Source organism: Gorilla gorilla, chromosome 6 (genome assembly GCF_029281585.2).
Source record: "Gorilla gorilla gorilla isolate KB3781 chromosome 6, NHGRI_mGorGor1-v2.1_pri, whole genome shotgun sequence".
In the NCBI taxonomy this organism is placed as follows: Eukaryota; Metazoa; Chordata; class Mammalia; order Primates; family Hominidae; genus Gorilla; species Gorilla gorilla.
In genome coordinates, this window is record NC_073230.2 from 133,407,374 (window position 1) to 133,414,803 (window position 7,430).

The following is a 7,430-nucleotide window of genomic DNA, read 5'->3' on the forward strand; positions in this document are numbered from 1 at the left end:
TGCAGAATGCACATTCTTCTCCTAAGCACATAGATCATTCTCAATAATAGACCATATATTATGCCACAAAACATGTCTGAAAAAGCTCAAAAAAATAAATTATATTAAATATGTTCTCTAACCACAATAAAATAAAAGTAGAAATCAATAACAAGAGGAATTTTGGAAATGATACAAACACATGGAAATTATAAATATGCTCCTGAATGACTGATGAGTCAATGAAGAGAAAAAGGGAGAAATTAAAAAATTTTGTGGAACAAAACAATGGACAGAACATACCACAACCAATGTAATACAGTGGAGGCAGTTATTAACAGGAAAAATTATAGGTATAAGAACCTACATTTAAAAAGTAGAAAAAGTTGTACTAAAAATAAACAAACTAATGATGCATCTTAAAGAACTAGAAAAGCAAGAGCAAATAAATCAACCCAAAGTTAGTAGAAAAAAAGAAATAATAAAGATCAGAGTAGAAATAAATAAAATTGAAATGAAGAGAACCATACAAAAGATTAATGACATGAAAAGTTGGTTTTCTGAAAACATAAACAAAATTGACATTTAGCCAGACTTAACTAAGAAAAAAAAAAAGAAGACCCAAGTAAATGAAACCAGAGATGAAAAAAGAGACATTACAACAAATACTGCAGAAATCCAAAGGATCATTAGAGGCTACTATGAACAACTACATGCCAAGAAATTGGAAAATCTAGAGGAAATGGATAAATTCTCAGACATATACAACCTACAAACATTGAACCATGAATAATTTCAAAACTTGAATAGACCAATAGCAAGTAATGAGATTAAATAAAAAGTCTTACAGCAAAGAAAAGCTCAGGACCTGATGGCTTCACTGCTGAATTTCATCAAAAATTTAAAGAACTAATATCAATCCTACTGAAACTGTTCTGAAAAACAGAGAAGGAAGGAATACTTCCAAACTCATTCTATGAGGCCAGTATTACCCAGATACTAAAATGAGACAGACACATCAAAAATTAAAAAAAGGCCACGATATTTGATGAACATTGATGCAAAAATACTCAGCAAAATACTAGCAAACCAAATTCAACAATAAAAAGATCATTCATCATAACCAAGTGGGATTTGCTCCTGAAATGCAAGCCTGATTCAACATACACAAATAGTGAAGGTGATACATCATTATCCACAGAATGAAGGCAACAAAATGCTTGAAAGAGTATTTTTATTGTGAAGGGATGCTGATGAAATTCAACATCCTCGTCTTGTGCCAGCTTTTAAGGGGAATGCTTCCAGCTTTTGCCCATTCAGCATGATACTGGTACAAGAACAGACACACAGAACAATGGAATAGAATAAAGGACCCAGAAATGAGGCCACACACCTACAACCATCTGATCTTCAACAAACCTGACAAAAACAAGCAATGGGGAAATGATTCCTTATTCAATAAATGGTGCTGTGATAACTGGCTAGTCATATGCAGAAGATTGAAAGTGGACCGCTTCCTTACACTATATACAAAAATCAACTCAAGATGGATTAAAGACTTAAATGTAAAACCCAAAACTGTAAAGACCCTGGAAGACAACCTAGGCAATACCATTCAGGACATAGGCACAAGCAAAGATTTCATGACAAAAATGCCAAAAGAAATTGCAGTAGTAGAAATATTTGCCCACTCCAGTGTCCTGGAGAATTTTCTCAATGTTTTCTTGTAGTAATTTTATAGTTTGAGGTCTTAGATTTAGGTCTTTAATCCATTTTGATTTGATTTTTGTGTATGGTGAGATATCGTGGTCTAGTCTCGTTCTTCTGCATATAAATATCCAGCTTTCCCAGCATCATTTATTGAAGAGACTATCTTTTAGCTAATGATGTTCTTGACATCTTAGTTGAGAAGACTACTATAAGGTCTAACTTTGGCTTTACTTGCAAACATATATAAACATATTGATACTAATAGAAGCAGTTTGAGATGTTTCCAGAAAAAAAATTTAACCGCCAAGTTTAGTATGTTTAAACCTAGTTTTCAAAATTGGTTCTGTTCTTTCAAGAAGTACTTCTATGTTAGAAATAATTATCCTTAAATTCTAGAAAAGCTGATCATCAAAATTGTGTCGCTGTTAAGTTAGAATTTATTCTAACATTTCTAGTAGAAAGAAAAACTAACTCATTTTTAAATGCAATGCCTTTGTTTTATAATACTAAATAATTATGATATGCTTTGACTGGGTCTCACCCAAATCTCAACTTGAGTTGTATCTCCCAGAATTCCCACATGTTGTGGGAGGGACCCGGGGGAGGTAATTGAATCATGGGGGCCAGTCTTTCCCGTGCTATTCTCGTTATAGTGAATAAGTCTTATGAGATCTGATCGGTTTATCAGGGGTTTCTGCTTTTGCTTCTTCCTCATTTTCCCTTGCTGTCGCCATGTAAGAATTGCCTTTCACCTCCTGCCATGATTCTGAGGCCTCCAGCCATGTGGAACTGTAAGTCCAATTAAACTTCTTTTTGTTCCCAGTTTCAGGTATGTTTTTATCAGCAGCGTGAAAACAAACTGATACAAATTATTAATAAGCATGTGTGTTTTAAATAGTAAATAATAAAAAATAATTCTTTAGTGATTTAGTAGATTTTCTAATTAAGAACAATTTAAAAACGCATTAGTATATGTAAAGTAACATGGAATGTAAATGTTGAATTAAGTGAGACATCAGAATGGGGCAAAATTAATTGGGAAGGCATTTTTATGTGGCGATTTAAAAATTATGTTGAAAACTATAGAATGCCAGAAAAGATAGGATTGTATTTGACGAAGAGCTCATGGAACATGAAAAGACATAAGGTAGAAAAGAGTTAATGAGGTTATCCAAGTTAGAAAGTGAAGCAATGCTTCAATTACTAAGGTCTAAAGAGTAGGTAGAATTCAATTATTTCTCCTTTGTATAAAGTTGATTTTTCCTTTACTTTGATGTTTTTCATTTATTTTAATAAGACATACTAAAAAAGCAGGGTCTTGATCATAGTAACTAGACCTTTTGAGTGATTTAACTGCTTAACTGTGGGCATTGCTTCCATTCTTGACTTTTTCACTCTAGTTTCCTATTTTATAGCAATATTTGAACATAGGATTTTTTTTTGAGAAATAGCAAGTATTATCTGATTATTAAATGACAAATTCAGAACATTATTCTATACCACAGCAAAAAGCTATGTTTCCTCCCAGAAACACCAATGATTCAATTTGTAGTCTTGGACAACTTACAAACACCTAAGCAGCTCACCTGCTGAAATTCTTACCTTGGACTTTGTGTAGTCAACATTTGTGTTTCCATTAATTTACATTTTTTATGTCCAATTATTCATTCTCCATACTTATTCAAATTCCCAAGCAACACAGATGTTTGGTTACACTCAATACATATATATGTATTTATGTTATGTATATGTGTATACATGTATATGTATTTATGTACATGCATGAGTGTATACATGTGTATGATACATGTCATGCACACATATACACATACTATATACACATGTATGAGTGTATACATGTGTATGATACATGCCATGCACACATATACACATACTATATACATGTGTACATGTGTATATATATATAGTGAATATGATTTAAATTTAGTAAGAAAAATAACTACATCTATACATTAGTTTAATAAAGCATCTACTACCGGAATTGTAAAATTTCTTTTAAAATATTTCAGTTGATTGCTAGTTTTTAATAATATAAACTGAAGGAATATAAAGGAAGGGGCCACATCAAAACACCACTTATGCTTCATTTCAAATCAGTTATATCACTCAAGTTTTCTAAAATTATAAGTAAAATTAAAAAGAGTGGAAAATACATCAGATGTAAAAGAACGTTTTCAATTCAAGGACAAAATTAATTATCTAAATTATCCCAGCAGGTTTGGTGGTCTTCTTTGTATGAGCCACCTGCTTTTCCCTTTCTTGTCGCCGTGGCTTTTTACAAGCGTGCCCGTAACCCTGTCATTGACCATGTTATCGTTTAAGAGCTTTGTGATTTTAGAAGGATGAGTGGGTCATGTTTAAGCCATTGTCAGTTGCTATTATAATTACAGTGATTGTTATCTAGTGAAAGCTTTTCTGGCAGAATTCCACCAGAAGGCTAAAACTTGCATCCAAGTTTTCATTAAGCTATTGGGGTTTGTCATTCTATTTAAAATGAGATTTGATTCTGTTTTTATTAAAGTGTAAGCATTATTGAATTCCATAACTATCAAAAAGGGCTTTCAAATTTATTTAAAAATCAGTTAACTGATTAAAGACTGTCACAAACCAGGACATTAAATCACATATGATGCATATTTGTGATATCAGTTCTTAAAACAGGTATATACATAAAATACGGTATTATTTTTCCGAACCAAATTTTTTTATGAAACAGAAAATTTCTGAAACCATAGACTATTTGGTTTAAAAAAAATCATGTTATATAACCCAGCAATTGAACTCCTTTGTATTTACCCAAAGGAGTTGAAATCTTACATCCACACAGAGGGATCCACTGTACAGGGAGGTTTATAGCCTTGGGAAGCAGTGGTTGCCAGGGTATGGGAGGAGGAAGCGATAAATAGATGAAACACAGTGGAGTTCCAGGGCAAGGAAACTGCTTTATAAGATACTGTATTGCTGGATACATGTCATTATACGTTTGCCCAAACCCGTGAAAGGTACAAGATCAATAGTCAGCCCTATGTAAACTGTGGACTTCAGGTGATTATGAAATATCAATGTAGGTTTGTTGATTGTAACAAATATACCACTCTTTTTTTTTTTTTTTTGAGATGGAGTCTCTCTCGTACATACCACTCTTAATGGGGGTTGTTGGTAAGATGGGAGGCTGCGCATATGTGGGGTAGGCAATATGTGGGAAATCTCTATGTCTTTCTCTTAATTTTGCTGTGAACCTAAAACTTCTCTTAAAACTAATGTCTTTTAATAAAAAAACATTTTTACTTTGTGATCAGTAAAAATTATGCCCAAGATTATACTTAGATATATAACTAGTTACAAATCATTACAATAATTCCCCTGAGAAAGTTTACTTTTGTTCACTATTGATTACATACAAGAAAAAGTTAATGGGTTTATAAGGAAGATATTTAATAATCAGAATTGAATATGTGTATACTACATTTGATCAGAAAATACCTAAAATTATTACCTGGGAATATTGGTTAATTCATTCTATTGTGTATGCACCCATGTGTGATGAAGGGAGAAGGGAGATGAAATAATACCAGCATCCTGAACCTGAATGTCCAGCTTCGACTTGTTCTTCGTGGATTATAAGACCATTGATTAAATAAATCCTTTCATCAAAATTATCTTGTAAGTAGAAGTTCAACAAATAACTTGCTTCACATGTGAAGACACAAAAGTAGACAAATCAAAACCAAAAAACCTAAGGCTACCTGGTGGCAAGACAACACTTGGAGAGCTAGAAATGCAAGGTTTTTATTTTTCTATATCTAGCGTTTATATCGACTTCCAAAATTGGTTGTTTGTATCCTAGTCTGTAAAATGGTGCGGATATAAATTAAACTTAGGAGAGTGTTGTGATGTTTTCACCAGTAAACACTTAGGTCCAAGAATTAAGGAGAGCTAATACATATTCACTGTCTAATATATACCAACACTAAGCATACATGTGATGGTATTTAATGTCCTTGGCCACTCCTCAGACTTCCTGGATGTGTCTCCTCTCACAAGTGGAATTTATAAATAGCAAGGGATGGTTGATTTTTAACCCCAGTTCAAGAAAGCTAAGTTAAATGCTTTGTAAGGACTCTAAACGTGAGTCATTAATAAAACAATTGCTGATATATTAGAAGAGTACAAACTAGGATCACCTAGTCAAGAGTGAATTATTTTTATAAGCAATGATGTTTAGGTTTCACAAAATTACAAACAATTTATTTCATATTCTATCCTTGTTATAAAATGAACAAAACATAATCTTTAATTATTAAACAAATTTAGAGATCAAATAGATAAGCTTTACATTTAGCAACTGCACCAACTGGCAGACATTTGGGCTATACTGACAATATGTGAAATATGTGCTCAAGTGTATATTTAATAAAACACAAGGATTTTATGGTATAATGCATTGTGTTAATGCATTTGGTTGGTTCCAGTGTGAACTACATATACTGTGTTCATTTCAACAGTAAACTTCCTAAATAAAACACACAAACATTTAAGCAACATATAGCATTATGACGTTACCCTTAAAATAATCTCTAATACAGTATTTTAAATCCATATTCCAGAAAAAAGAAACTACCATCTAAATCCAGTTATTCCATCTGACTTGGTAGCAGTGATGTTTGGAGTTTAGGACCTAAAGGTGAAATTGTAGGTAAGGAATGTCCTTTCAGAATTTTAGGGTTCTCTTTAAAATAAGGATCTATAAACCAGTATTAACTGATGCATTTATGGGTTATTAGTAACTTTATTTTTAGGTTTTTCTACTTCAGTGAGTCTGAAATATTTGCCAGTGTTAAAGAATGTGATGGTTCTTGCTCAATAGTGAAAGAGATATGAAGAAAAATCAGACGGACATCTTTTTTTTTTTTTTCTGGTTGATGTCATTAGGTTGAATTTAAATTGCATATGATGTTGAGAAACCGCACACTTAATTTTTTTGAAAATTGTAGGGTGCAATGACTGTCTTCTACTTGAATGGAAATGATTATAAATATGCTTTAAGATTTGACAAGTGCTAGTGAATATAAAATATTATTGCTATATTATTTTTCATTAAGTTGTGGTCTTAAAGACACTTCTAAACGATACATTTTTTTGTGAAGAGATTTAATTATCTTTTAAATTGTTCTTTTTAAAGTATTTATTAAAAACATCAACATTATTTTTTAAATTCTTAAGTATACTTCTTACAGAAAAATATGGTATGAAATATTCTAAAACACAAATTCTTTATCTTTTCATTTATTAAAAAATAATTTGTTTCTATTTCCTTTTTCCAGAGTCAGTTTGGCCCGATCTGTACATATTTTGCAGTTAGAAAAAGTATTTGATATGTATTTGATAAATTGATTAAATGGTTTTGAGATGATTCTTGTACGGGAGTCTATATCTTTTAAATACACACTAAGTAGACTGACAAATAGAACAAAATTGCTAGAAGAATCAAGTTCATTCTCTGCTTCTTGCAATGTAACTAATTAAATATGAAGGAGAGACAAAATGCTAGTACAACGAATCAAAGAAACAGAGAGAGAGAGAATCAGTTCATTTTTCAATATGTCATTGTTTCTTAGACAAGAACAATGAATCACTGAGCACAAATGGCTTAATCTCCAGGCACAGCCTCTAGTGTTGCTCCAGATTCAAACTAACATTTGATGACAATATAAGACATT

General features: G+C 31.9%; 1 long non-coding RNA gene across 1 annotated transcript; it reads left to right on the forward strand.

Moving 5' to 3' along the window:
- The first annotated feature begins 2,427 nt into the window (after nucleotides 1-2,427).
- On the forward strand, nucleotides 2,428-5,373 carry LOC129534615 (uncharacterized). Its single transcript, XR_008681251.2, has 2 exons — nucleotides 2,428-2,480; nucleotides 5,260-5,373. It is a non-coding gene; the product is annotated as an uncharacterized lncRNA (long non-coding RNA).
- Nucleotides 5,374-7,430: the final 2,057 nt, after the last annotated feature.